Source organism: Octodon degus, unplaced genomic scaffold (assembly GCF_000260255.1).
Source record: "Octodon degus isolate 3935 unplaced genomic scaffold, OctDeg1.0 scaffold00016, whole genome shotgun sequence".
Taxonomy (NCBI): Eukaryota; Metazoa; Chordata; class Mammalia; order Rodentia; family Octodontidae; genus Octodon; species Octodon degus.
The window spans coordinates 23,308,551-23,323,788 of NW_004524592.1; positions in this window are offsets into that span (position 1 = coordinate 23,308,551).

Genomic DNA, 15,238 nt, shown 5'->3' on the forward strand with positions numbered 1-15,238 from the left:
TCCCTCCCTCCCTCCCTCCCTCCGTTCCCAAAGAAAATCGTATGAAGGGTGTATAGATGGACTTATGAAAAGCAAGTTGACCCACAGATATTCATGGACTTATGAAAAACGTGTTTTGACTGTGTTCTCTTTCAGAATAAAATACTGAACATTCTTAGTTTATGAATTCTCCAAATTGTCAATGTGATCCTCCTGATATTCTTTTATCAGGTGAAAATGAGCTCATATCTTTTAGTAGATACTTCAGTGGTGTCAAGGCCTACAAGATCATGAGGACCATTAATAGAAAACATTTGAATATAAGACATTTAGACAGTTCTACAATTTTAAAAGGATAATTTGGTATAATCATGAATTTTTAAGGTATACTTTTTTAGTAAGCTTTCAAATACTATTTTCTGTGCAGCATAAGCAAAAGGTGATTCTTTTTATCTCAACTTAGAACATTCTCTATATCACTACGATTAGTTAGCAAAGGTTTTAGGAAAACTGCAATTTGTGTAGTATGAAATGAAGAGATGTTATATTTACGTACTAACTCCCAGTGATGAATGTGACCACTGTGTAGTGCAAGCATATATTAATAAAAATAAGAAAAAATAACAACAAAAAATGAAATGCTGACTACCTATAAAGAGAAAGATAATAACTTTACAGTGGAAAACCCCTGAATATAATACTTTAACCAAGTGATCAAGATTAACATCATTGGTAATGAGACACATTCACACCAGTAATCCCTTGGTGAAATTCCTTGAGAAGGAAATAGCATCTTTTGAGTGATATCGTTGCCAAAAATGCAGACACTTGTTCCAGACTTCAGACAAAAAACAGAGAAATGAAAATGGTGAGTTCAACTGAATAATAAATGATCTTTGAAGGTGTCAGCATCAAGAAAGCCATGGAAAAAGTGAAGAAATCTTAGGGATGGATAGAGACTAAGAAAGTAAAGCCAGTAAGTCAAGGTGAGATCCTGGATCAGAAAAGGCACTTTCATGAGAAACTGGGGAAACTTGGATAAGGTCTCAAGTTCAGTGGCACATGGTGCCAATGTTAAATTCTTGTGTTTGCTCATTGTACTATGCTGCAGGATGGTAACAAAAGGAATAGCCGAGTGAAGAGTGTATGGGAGGCCTTTTGTACATCTCAATGAGTGTCCTCAATAATTCTTTTTTTTTTTTTTTTTTTTTTTTTTCGGAACCAGGGATTGAACTCAGGCCCTTGTGCTTGCCTGGGAAGCACTTATTCCACTGAGCCATCTCCCCGGCCCCAAGTGTCCTCTATAATTCTAAATTTAGTTCAAAACAAAATGTTAAAAAAGAAATAAGTCCCTGATGACATCATTTAACCTTGGGATCAGCTCTGAACCTGTCCATCTTCCCTCTAGCATGCAGTTTGGTCAGACAGTCCCCCTTTAAAAAAATAATAAAATGAAGTAAGAATCTTTATCTTTTCTTTGTTACATCTAGGCAGTTTACATGAACTTGCTGATTAATGCATCATGTCCCCCAAATAAGTTAATTCAATCCTTCCTTTTTGATTTTATCCCATTATAAACATGAGCGCTCACCTGACAGAGCCTCTCTGTCTTTACCAAATTTAGGCTTGAACTTGGGAACAAATTGCCCTTTTGTCATTTTTAGGCATGGGCTATTTTATAAAGTACCTGTCTGTTAGCTTTTGTAGCTTCCATAATTATTAGTATCTCAGTTATATCTTCTTCGCTGTTAATTTTGGATAGATTGTCTCTTTACTCCTGTTTTGCAGATCTTTTCCTTGGTATAAATGTTATACTGCTTATCACAGAAAGACATCAAGGAACTGCCCATACCAAGAGGTGATGTAGGTTTTCTTGCACTATACTCCATCTTCCACTTATTGAAAAAACATTATGAGAGACTACTATGTGTAATGAACTATTTTGGCTGAGAATTAGACAAGCAAACTTCCTGCTGGCCTTTCCCCACCATATCTATATTCCAACCCAATACTAAAGAGGGAAGTGTCAGTCAGAATAAGTTGCTCTGTATTTTAGGAACTCCTTGGAGGTTGCATACACTTCTGTTCTGCTCACTTCCACTAGATGACACATGGTTACACAGCCTCGTACTTTCTATCAAAAGAGGCACACATCAGCTCCTGCCAACAAGCCTCGGATGCAGCTGGCACATGTGTGGGTTATTATTTTCAGAAAGACAGAGAGAATGGGAGCATATCTGCTACATGCTGTGTTAAATGCAGAGTCATATATTCTAATCTCTGTCTTAGACGGTGTCCTCTAAGACCTTCATGGACAACAGAGTTTACAGTAAGCAAAAGTGGAAATGTGGAGACCATTTCAGAGGATTTTTGCAGCAACCCAGGTGGTCAGTGATGGTGGCAACTCATGTTAATCCTTATCTGGGTAAGAAAATCACTGATAAACAATAAAATGCAGAGCATTTATTATAATTATGCTTGCTTTATGTGATCATCAGTTTCTTTAGTTGCAGTTTAATTGCATTATTATACATACAATGGTTTTACAAGTAGAAGTAATTTACTTTGGTTTAATTCTGAACACTAAGCTAATAGTTGTGACATGAAATTCCAACATGACATTAACTGGACTATGCATTAGGGAGTTTTGTGTCTGTGCAAGTGAGAGATGCTAGTGGCTGGGTCCGGGGCTGCAGCAGTACAGATGGAGGAAAGTGGAAACATTCAGTGTATATTTAGCGGGAAATCTAATAGAACAGAGGATGGAATTTGAGGGAGGAAAAAAAAGAGAAATGAATGATGGCTTATTGGTTTTAGCTTTTGTAAATTTGGTGAATGTTTTTTTATGTTTACTGATTTATAGATGCTTGTTTTCCAAGGGCATGTAGAAACCAAGATTCATGTTTTGATTATGTGTAGATTGAAGTCCCAAATATAAAAGCAAATGTCTAACTAATGGGTGATTAAATGCAGAAGTTTGAAATTCAGAGTTTGGGCAGAAGGACAATAATCTATAAATTGACTGGGAATTCCTAATACGCACATGTTCAGGGGAACTTTTTACGGTAAGATGAAGCAAGAGAATGTGAGAGTGTAAAATCCCACAGCCTCCGTCCTGTGGTGACAAGGATGATGGAGAGGCTGCAGGTGAGTGACTGTGTTTACCTGCTTAGCCAAAAGCCGTACTTAGGAGAGAGGACCTTGTCCTCCACAAAAGTTGCTATGATGATGTTGTTGTTATTCAGATATTGACAAGTGTGGGTATGGATGTCCCAGATTTCTTTCCTTTCAGAAATGGCCTAAAAGGATGGGTAGTTCATAAACTCTTCTCTGTCTTTTACATATTTCTAATTTTTTTGTACAGTGGTGTCTTTCTTTTTATTTGTCCCAGGCCTGCTTACTGAGATCTGGCAAGCATTCTTAGTCACTGACATTTTCTTAAGGACAGCTTAGTGTGATTTGGAAGAACACTATAAAGACTGTAAGCAGCACTCCTACATCCTTGTACTGATGTTCAAGTTCAAAGACTTTAAAGGAACATTCTGGACTCCTTCGAGTTGGCCTTCCACGTATAAGGATAACACTCCCGTTAGGCAACACCCAAAAGTAAAATTGGGAATGATGAGCTGTTACTTTGTAATGCTTGCCTCTTTGAACACTTTTATTTGATCTGCTGTAGTCTACTTCTCTGTCTCTTTCCCTTCCCACCTCATCTTCTCTCCATGTGTATCACTTTTTAACAGTTCATCACAAAGCAGAAGTCAGAACTGGATGGTCTCCTTCTTATTTTTTAACACCTTTGACTAAAAATGGATCTGTGACTATAATCATTTCCAGAAAAGACACACAATGAGTGCCAGTAAATTGATTTTTAACCTCCAAGTATGTGAACTTGCAGGGGCACTGTGTGCTTGAAGGGATGAGGTTTTATTGTTGAGGCCAAGACGGGCTTCTGCTTCTGCTCTTTGTCTTTATTTGGGGGGCACCAAACTCTCTAAGTGTTGAACAACTTAATAACAGAGGAGGCCAAACTGCCTGGCTTTTGCCTAACACTTTCCCCTGTCACTTACTTTGAAATTTAAATAGAACAACTCATCTGTTTACTCCCTCGCTCATTTGTTCTACAGACATTTATCATTTACTGAGTGAGCACTGATGTTGCTTTGCTGTACTGAGAATTTTAAGAACATTCAGAGATGGCTTTATGGTCACCTTTTCTGTAGTGCTTACAATTTTTAGGACAGCATGACTTTCATATGTTAGCTATCTAAAATGTAATTCTAAGCCAACCTTTGATTAGATTTCAATTAGGCGAGTCAGTCTCAAGCTTTGAACCTTGGAATAAGAGAAGAACTATGGTGGGAGTGAGACTAATCGCTAGCAACTTTTCAGAACAGCAAGTCTTGCAGTTGGCTTGAAGGAAGCCTAGAGGTTAGGCAGGTTAGGGCCCAGGCCATAAGCCTTCACATCAAACTGCAGTCACTGAGTCCCATGAAAACAGAGAAGGTTCTGTATGGACTCTAGGAGCTAGTCTTGCTGCTTATCCTTCTCATTATGTTAAAAGTCATTCATCAATTTTTTTTTCCAGTAGGCTTTGCTTATTACACTCCACTCTTTTCTCCCATGCTAAGCAGCTTAATGACAAGATCTACTGTCATCTGTTCTTACTCACTCCCCCATTGGTTGATACTGCAGAATCCTGAATGCTTGGCCAAATACTTTTAGAGAAAAATAAAACAGCAAAAGATATAAGTCAGGTAATATCCAACTTACAATTTTACTCTCCCTACAGTAGCTGCTTGGGAGCTTATTGGGAATGGACAGCAATCAAAGCACAGAATTCATTCCTCATCCTATACCAGGCTGGGGTTGCAATGTCTTACCCTAGACAGATATCTAGGTATCCAAAAAGAAGCTGACAAGCAGGAAGAGCAAATATTTGAGATGAAACACCCTTGAGGACCTCAAATGCAGTAGACATTGATGAGGGTGCCTTGGAGAGACTTAGGTTGTACCCTACTGCTGGCACATATGCACTTTGGAGCAGGACAGTTATGTGCAAGTCCAAATGATTCCCACCTTCACTACTGTAGGTCCCTTATCTTAAATTGAGTACAGAGGTACTACCTCTTTTCTAACACTGTTACAAGGATGAAGCAAATTGGTGCACACAAAGTGCTTAGAAAACTGCCTGCCCATCACTGTTACTGCCACTATCATCAAGTACTTAATTAAATAATAAAAAAGGAAGTATAAGGTCTAGGTTTTTGGAAGAGGAGTTGGTGGAGAGGTTAGACAAGGCAAGGACCAAGGATGGCACAGTAATGCTCAGCTAGGAGAGGTGGTCAGCGGTGAGCGGTTGAGGTGGTTTTAGCCTCAGTTATAGGTGCCAAATCATTGTGAGTGAGGGACCCTGCCCCACAGCTTGGTCTGTGATGGCGGAGAAGAAGGCCATTGTTCATTATGACAAACAGAGCAGATGATCCCCCATGTAGTCACCTTACCTATCCAGAGCATTGAGAAGAATTCTGGATAAATTCAAATGGTTGTGCTCTCACTTAGCCAGAAAACATCAGTGGAGGCCTTCCACCCGAGCTATCCGAGGGAGTGTTCTCACCGCTGGACTTAAAGTCAGGGAGCTTATGGTTTTTCAGGGATCCCAGTTTTAAGCAACTACAAGAAAACATGCTGTGTGTGTGAGGCTGGGGAAACACAGGGAGGCATGTGGTCAGGTTTCTCTGCCTGCCCATTCCGTGCTGCTGAGATTCATTTGGGCAACTTCAGACCCACCTCAAAGCTTGCCTTCCACCAGAAGCTCTTGTTGAAAGTTCCACCGTTTTATTTTCTTTTATCCTTAACCTTGAGGCTCTACAAATAGGCACTGCTATTCTAAGGTTCTGTCTTTTTCTGGGTGTACAGTTCTCCCCCAGGAAGATGTAATAAGGACAGAGTTCTGTAAGTCCATGTCTACTGCTACTTTCCTGTGTCCTTTGTGAAAGTCCTCCAGCATCAGACCTGAGCTCTGAGAATGTACCCATTTATATCTTTTTCCAGAGACCTTTTGAAGTTGGGGGCATCTTCTTATAGTCGGAACTCATTCATCACTTTTCACCCCCACTTTTCTGAGCCTTTCCTGTATCTTTGCTCTTTGGTTAATGCACTTTATCTTCCTTTTATCTGAGGGAGCTGAGTTCATGATGAAAAGTTGGGAAGTCGGATATCCTGGCACCTTGAAGAAGTAGCCTGTTCTGGGGCTGATTTGCAGTGCATTTTTCTATGATGAGTGCATATATTTTTTCTTAGTAGGACTGAGAAAGTAGGATTCATGGTTTTTTAACTACTAAAAAAAAAAAAAGTCATGCTGCTCCTGCAAAGAGAATGAATAATCTTAGTAAAAATTGGTAATAAATTGAAATCTTTAACTGCATCCTCCCCATTTGTCTGCTTAAAGTTAATGTGGCATGAGACAAGAGTCACCTCTAAATAAGCCCAAATTAATGCTAAAAGTCTTTAAACTACATGCCCAGGGTAACTGGTTACAAGATAACTGATTTTTAAAAGAGCAAGACAGCAATTATCTGTTGTCTCGTACTAAGACTAATTTTCACAAACTCATTTCAGATCCTTTGTCTCTCTGGAGAATACCATCTGTACAAATTGTAAGATCTGAGATAGCAGGGATCCACTAGGCATATGCACAACAGATGGCTGAACAATTATCTGCCCATTTGGCCACTTAGTTGCTCACTTCCACCACCTCATCACCCACGACACCATGGGACTACCCAAAGCCAGTCTTCAGTGTGCCCCTTGTGTTGAATCTGGGGCCACTCTGGTAGCCTACGGTGGCTACAAGAGCCAGTAGTCCTAGTCAGTGTTGCCTAAATTTCTGGTCAAGTGCTTTAAGAGAGTGGTACAAAACCAGGCATTGTCATTCAGGGAAGCTCAAATTCCCTCTCCAATCTCCCTGAGGTCCTTGCTGGGGATCTCAATGGGACTGCGCAGCAAACAAAGCTCAGGAAAGCTTAGTGTAGTTCTGCACCAGCCTGGGTTGCAAAGTCTATCCTAGGTGCATATCTGGGAGGTAGGAGAAAGCTGACAAAGAGGAGAAGCTAATATTGGGGATAATAGGGACCTTCATGGCCCCAGTGCTGCTTGCTCTTTCATCTCTACTTCATAATCAGAGGCTGAAATTCACGGTTGGGTTGTCCTTATCTCTTGCTAGAGTAAATCACCAATGGGTGTATGCAGATATTTTTTAACCTATCTTCTAGGCCATAGACCTAGAAAAACAGAAACAAATAAGAACAAAACAATAATCAAGACCACCAAAAGCCTCAACACTAGGTAAATAGTTTTCAGTTCTTTAGTTGACTAAGTATTGGAATAAGTCATATTCAATTAATGTGTCCTTGCCCAGAGTTGGGCTTAATAATATCATGATTAAAGCCAGGTGAGTTGAAAAGGTCATGTGAAAAACCTGTGGTCTCTACCGCAGTATTTTCCTGTTTGCATTTAATTTAATTTTAAGTGGGTTCATAATGAATGGGTAAAACCACTGTGCTCTTTCAGCCTCTGGTTTTAATTAGTGACTGGGAGTAGAACAGTTATGGTTTAGCTTAGCAGTGGAAGAGTTATTTTGAAGCCTGAAAAGAAGTGAAATGGTATGTTATGTTAAATTTTATTTTGGGTTATTTTTCTGTCATTTCTTCAAGTTTACTGTACACTAATGTTGTGCCACACACAGTGCTGGGTACAGCCGTCCTGGTCTTATTGTGTTTATACCACATAAAGGTCACTTTTCTGTTTAGATGCAAATAAAAATATCTTTCAGAAATGAAGTTTCGTAGTAAAATTCTAACAGCAAAAGAATTGTGAAAGTATATTAGAGTTAGCATACTCTACTTACTATATTATTATTATATACTAGCTTACTGTACTTACTACATTACTACTACATACTAGCGTATTCTGTTAACTATTTCTGCAAATGATGATTTTTTTTTCAGAGCAAAATGCTTTCCTAGTCTCATAGAACATATTGGTTAAAATACTTAGTTAAGATGACATTCAGTGTGAGAAATGTCAAAACTCTTTTAATCATCAAAAACAGACCATTTTTATGCAATTAATGCAAAAATGGCATAACAGCATGACAATTTTTGTGACTGTTTGGTGAAGGGGCAAGCCTCCAAAGTATCACAGAGTGAGCTTCTGCAAGGGCCATGTAAGTATGCAGACAAACCGGGCCTTTTAGACCTCTGCCGATGCAACTACAACATGGTTGTTTCTTCCTTTCCCCTGGCCACTTGTACTTTTACCCAGAAGATGCCAGTATGGAGTAAATAACATGGTGAGTGGGTATGCTTTTATGTTTTCCCAAGGCTATGACTATTTTACAGAGATTAGTTCCACTGGAAGTCCCAGGTTTCCTGTTTTTATTATCCACACTTCACACGGTGGTTTGGACTAAATTGTCCATTGCGGAGTTTGGAAAGCGATCTGTGTAGTGCAGTGAATGGTGCTACTCCCATACTCATCCCTCTCAGCCTCTGTTTTGGGTCTGATCAGATAAAATAATACAGCCATTAACACACAGGAACCATAAGTACCTAATTTCCCATCTAGTTTTGAAGCTGGCTCCTCTTTGTGGTTGTGTTTACTTCGCTGGTCTTGTGGATATTAGGAAACAGGTGTCTTGGGAGGAGAGATGAGTACGGGAATGTCATTTGCTTTGCAGCCAGCAGAGCTCCTGGTCTGCTTGGACTACCCAGCTCCCGAAGGGTGGTGCTGAAGGCTCCATAATTAGCTCAGGTTGGCTGGCGAACCTGACCAGGGGAGCAATGTTTCTCCATGCAAACATGTTATAATGTCAGCCAGATTAAGTCCCTGGCAAGCTTTTCAAAATAGAACTTCTCTTCTAGAGGATTTTAAAGCATACTCAACAAAGAGTACAAAGTTATGTGTTCCACGTGCATGGTAATTTAGCTAGTCGGCTGCAAGAGAAATGGTAATGTGAATGAGGAGGCTTGTAATAACTGGGAATGAGATAGATAGAGGAGATCACCCTGGTGTGGAGTAAGGGGAGGATAGGAGAGCTGGGAAGTTTAAAATCCTTGCTGGGCTAATAGTGGGCGCTGGAGAGTGAATGGATGGGAGTGAGCTGTTGAGTGCTGCCTGCTCTGAGCTGTGCCAGCTGTGCTTACTACCTGACCAACAAACAATCAGTCAACGTCAATTTTTCGGTCTGTGTAGCTTGTGGGCACAAATCTATCTTTGCAGCAGACAACTCCATGAAATGATTTCTAAGCTCTATCTCTTCTAGTTTTGTAACTTTGACACTATGTTGATAACTTGTTATGTCCCTAGATAGTGGTAGACTTAGGAAAGCAAAACTGAAAGCATTTCAGGTGCTGTCAGTGAAGACTTCCTGGTCTCCAGACAGAGCTGCAACTCTAGAGGCAGTCTTTGCCCATTAGGTGGGCTGCAGATTCAGATAGATGGGTTACAGAAACATCTGAGCACTGTTGTCCAGATTTCTTTCTTTCTTTCTTTTTTTTTTTTTCTGTATTTTAGGAAAGGGTCTACAAGGTGTTTAGAGTCTCACTACTAGGTTAGACTCATAGAGATCCCCCTGCTTACAGCCTCCCAAGAGCTGGGATTACTGGTGTGCGTCAACACACCCAGTCTCAATTGCCATCTCAGTGTGGCCCAGGGGCTGGAATCGAACCCTTGGCCCCTGTGCCTGCTTGCAGGTGCTTTAATCTGCTGAATTATTTGGCTAGTCCTCACATTTCTTAAGTAATGGAGGACTATTTTTGTGGTAGGTCCGATTCTTAAATCCAGGAATATGCATGCCTGTTAATCTTGTCCCCTACTGTCCTAACTCCTAATATTTGTAATTCTCCAAAGGCTCTTGCAGTATTTGTCTCCTCCTTGTTTCCCTGAGGGCCCAAGAAGGAAGAACTAGGAATAAGTACAGGGAATCCACATTGCTTCATTATTGGAGGAGTACATGATCCATCTGAATACATCTTGTTTGGGTTGACTTTCTCAGGTCTCCTTTCACCCATAGCAAAAAAAAAAAACATTTCAGTTGAATTTACATTTTTTCTTTCTGCGTGTGTGTGTGTGTGTGTGTGTGTGTGTGTATGAGTGCACAGTGCCTGGGTGAATATATGTTTTATTCTTGTAATGTATCATAGGTGTTTGGCACAAGAGCTGCTAAGTTATTTGTGTATTCTGACACACACAGCTCCATTAATCATTAGTGTTTCTGTCTCTGAGAAAGCACATAAATAACCTTAAAATCAGTCAGTAATTCTAATAATGGACAATTACTATCATTGGTAGAAGTCTGACTTTTTTGATCCTCTGCATTTATTATTTTGCTATGTGTCAACCTCAGAGTAAGAAATCATTAGAATCAGCCATCTATGTCTGTAGAAGTAGGAAAGGGATGAAGAGCTTCATGCCATGGAGCAAGGAGGACACGGAAGCAGGGAGAATTGATGTATTTCAGTAAACAAGCGCTGGGTCTGAATACGCTCATGGGTCACATTTCTCAAGGATGCATTTTCATAACTGAGCCTCCTACCTTCTCCTTGGGCAGCTGGTGGTGGATATTTGAGAAGAGCTCAAAGGGAATTAAGCTAAGTATAAAGAAGGCAAGAAGATCTTGGTAAACCTGAAGTGAGCTGGACCCATTTTAAGTGAATTTTTCAGGCCTTAGTACTTTAAAGGCCTTTAGCCTTTGTAAAGCCCAATGACAATAAAAGAGAAATCTAAACAGAAAGTCAGGTGCATCAAGTTGAATGAAATCACCAAGCACAATCGTAGAGAATTTCAAATGTAGATACACATCCTACATTTATCTTAGCTTTATCAGTTTTTCCTCGTGGGGTTACTGTTTCATTTCACATCACAATAGTTTAACATTTTAACTTAGGTACATTTGTTTATAATAGTCCAGTGATAAGTCATACCATATTTTCTACTATTGTCTTTTTAGTTTTAGTAGGCTGTAACTTCCTCAAGGAGGATGGTTATTCCTGATTCATTCCCGTGTCCACTATAGAGCCTAGCACTGTTCCTTCCAATATTTCACCTGCTGGTGAGTGTGTTTCATCGACATGAGTAGGACATGGTGTCCAGGGGCCCCTCAGATGGAGCAAATCTAGAGCTCATGGCATGTTACCCAGCAGGAATGTTCTCCTCTGTGGTGGGTTCTGCTACTTCAGTGTAATACAAATCTAGATAGGTATGTCCATGTATGGGAATGACAGTATCATAAATGCATATTTAATTAGAATGCCAGAAACTTCTATAATCTTAAAATGATTTAACTAGAGAAAAAGATGACTATAAATCTTCCTAGAAAAATATTTTCCCACTCAACATTTAAGTGTCAGAATAGAACTATTCATAGCAAAAGCATGCCTATTTAAATCAATCCTAAATTATTATTTTAACCCACTTACTGAGAAAAATTAAAACATTTGCAAGGATTTTTTTAGACTGTGAAAATTATTTCAAAATTCTGCAAAAGAATATAGAAAATTGTTCATGGATGAGGACCTGGAAAATGGCTTTAACTTGGCATCAGCAACCAGGATGGTAAAACAATCAGGACCTTAAATAAAGTGAGAAGAAATGACAGGTGCCTGCACCAGCCGCAGTGTTGGGGCCTTCTGGTCTCACCACCCTGCCTACCACTGTGCTTTCATCATTGTTAATAATTGTGTTTTCCGGGAGGGTTCTTGGATGCGTTCTTTGGTCCAACTCACGGGCTGAAGCTGGGCACAGGGTGCACTGGAGTGTTACACCTCCATGTACTCCTGAGGAAGCCCTCAGAACTCCTCTGCCTTGGCTCTGTCACAGAACAATATTCCTTTGGAAGGAAAGGGCTGGCTGGATCCCTGTTATCATCCACTTCCTTTTCATCTGATGAAATTAGATCCTTCTTTCAGAGAACAGACAGAGGTGGAAGCAGAGTGAAATGTATCCATCAGTGTAGCATCACTAGGATCACACACTGTGACACTGGAGAGAAGTGGGGGGGCCGTGTGTTGCTGCAAACAGTATGTCAGAATGGATGCTGGCTCAAGACAGGGTTTCTTATAGGATGAATACATTCTTCAGTGTGACTTCATGGAGGTGGGCATTTAGGAGCAAGGAGACCTGTGTTCAAGGTGGTAGAAGGTGCTTTTTATCCCCAGCAACCAGGAGGCCCCCAGACCCACCTGAGCTCACCTGCGGTTGGAATGGATAGGTGCCCACCGCTGATTTGCACTCCTTACTCCTCAGAGGACTTTTGCTGCAGACTCCGTGGGAGCTCCTTGTGCTGCTCATACCTTCTGGGGGCTCAGGGCCACAGTGACAATGCTCAGTCCCTGGGCTGAGGTCACGGGCTGAAGCACCACATCCCAGTTTCTCAGTGGAACTGTCCGCATCCTTTCTAGACAGCCACCAGCAGGACCAGCTCCAGCTGCCCAGCGGGAGCTCCACTTTGGCCTCACGGTTAGCTTTCTGTTTCACTCCCTGTATCACTTTCCTTGCACTCACATATTCCTGAGATCACTTTCCAAAGAATCTTTGTTGGGGGGTTTGCCCTAAGAAGAACAGACCCTAAGATGTAGTCCAATCTGTGCTTAGCTAGCCCTGAAACTTCGACAGGATGATTTTCTTTTCCTGGGTCTACCTTTTAATCTATCAAATGAGACCCATGGAATAAATTTCCACTTTTCCAATGTATTTAGTTGCAGAACTTTTAAAAATTAATTACTTTTTAGGTAGAACATTAAGATATAAAACTAATTGTGATGAACTTATTTTTCAGATAGTTTAAAGCTTCTGATAGTTTTATGACAGACATCTATTTCTTTGCAGAGCATTGTGGCACAGGCTTGAACTCCTGAGATTTCCTGTAGGACAATTTTAAAATAAGCACACTAGATGATCTCTAAGCTTCATGGAAATTCTACAATCCTAGTATTCAAACCATGGATCCCCAAGGGACTTTCTATGCCTATCTTACTCACAAAGCTGTTTTCCAAAGGTCAAGCCCATAGATCCAGTTTTGGGTCTTCTATTCCACACCATGTATGTCCCTGAAACTGAATGGTTGTATTTCTGTACGTGTGTGCATATGAATTTTTATAGTCTAAGGAACAAATCAAATATGTAATTTTCTGGTTGGTGGTATGCCACAGCTTGCAAGCAATTTCAATAAAAGGACTACAGATTCTGGTGCTATGGTGGGTGGTTATGAAGGTTAAAAGTTGCCCTCATTTAAATTATATTTAAATCATCCTAAGGACTTTCAGGCCTTCTTTCCGCTATCTCATCTATGGGAATCATTTCAGTATACTTTCAGCTCCAGCACAGATGAAATATACATGGAAATATAAATATTTCAGTGAGGAGGTATGCTGAAAAATTTCTTTTCATTCTTGAATCTTAACTCTTGGCCATTTGTGTAATACTCAAAAGTTGTTTTCCTTTCTCCACCAAGGTATTTTGACTATGGTTTTAAAATTAGTTGGCATTTTCCTAGAAGGATGCTTATGCCTCTATTTCCTTCTTTCTCATGCTTTCTGCCTAAGCCGGGGTCTGAACTTTCATCACCTTGTCTCCTTCTATTATATTTCTTACAGTGTATCAGTGCACCCCGCTAGCCTTCCAGGTAGACTCTAAAATCTCAGCCACTCTTACTCTGGGAGTGGTTCCAGCACACTGCTCCTCCTACGAATCTTTCTCTGGGCACTTTCTCTTCACCTCTTAAACCCTGAGCTTTTGATTAACTTGTAGAAACATATAGGAGATCAAATTCATCCTTGCATTGGCCGTTTCTGGAGGAATAGCTGTGAATCCATTCATGTGATTCAACAAAGCTTATCTTTATGTTCACAGGGGTTTCTTTGTGTGTGTGTGTGTGTGTGTGTGTGTGTGTGTGTGTGTGTGTGCTTGTGTGTGCATTTGTATGTGTGCTTGTTTTCTTTCTCTCTCTCTCCCTTTTTTTCTAGAGAACAGAGGATCAGGTTCAAGGACTGGATTTGGAGAACAGATAGATACGCAAGTTTCTGGCATGCACACACCTAGATATCACGTGTAATAGTTCTGTTATTAGATGTAAATCCTCTCAAATATGAGTCAGCATTCTTGGTGGGCCTGAAAATCATGGAGAAATCAATTATGTAATCACCTCATCCAGCCCCAGAATCACACATTTTCAGGGGAGCTGATGGTGATAGGTTCCTTTTACAATCCTTTATTCACCCAGCAACATTGTATGATGCCTCAATACTTTGAAATATAGGCTGTTATGTCAACTCATTACATACTCTAGAGAACACAGGCTTTGCTCTCCTGGGCAGAGTTTTCCTTGAGCCAGTCAGCTGTACATGCTGCTCTTCCAATGGCTTCCTTTCTGAGCTCCAGATTTACCCTCCTTGGAGGGTGACCCCACCACATATTGTCATCTCAATGTGTTCCTCGCCGAAATGACCCAGGCTGAGGAGTGGGACTTGTCTCTCCTACACCTGACCAGAAGTTCTTATCAGGTAGGGGTTCATCTCCTGAAACCAAGAGAGATATTGAATATGTGAGGGTTCCTTAATATGTGCTGACCTCATGAATTATTGCTTTTGGATGAAGCTTCATTAGGAACTTTCTGACAGGCTCATGGTTCAGAGATCTGTCTGTTTTTCAAGAGCTCTGGGTGGTGTTTGTCTCATTTCCAATTTTGTGTATGAGTTATATAGCTCAGGCTTCTCTCCGACCATGCTCAGCTTTGATGGCTCAGGCTTCTCTCCGACCATGCTCAGCTTTGATGGCACCCCAAATTGTGAGCTTACTGTGTTTCTTTGTCTAGTAGTTTACCTCATTCTTGGATACTGATGTGAAAAATGAAATCTTTTCCCTTTCCTTTCCTCCTGTCATGAGCATCTCTATGTCTAACCATACTCATATCGAGGTCAGCCACACCCTGAGGAGATGACCAAAGGTTCTGGGACACAAACCAGGGCATGGTACACATCTCACATACTAATTTGAGGACATTCCTGTGAGGAAAACAGCTAGTTTCTTTCCTGCTTCAGTTCCAGGATCCTTCCACAAATTCAGCCAGTATGTCTGTACATTGCATTTTATATTATTTCTGGGCAGGAATCTTCACTGCTGTATTACCTCCTTTAGCACCACTGCTCCTAAGAGTTGGCCAGCACTTAGCTATGGGTAGAGAAGTTGACAACTTTCATAT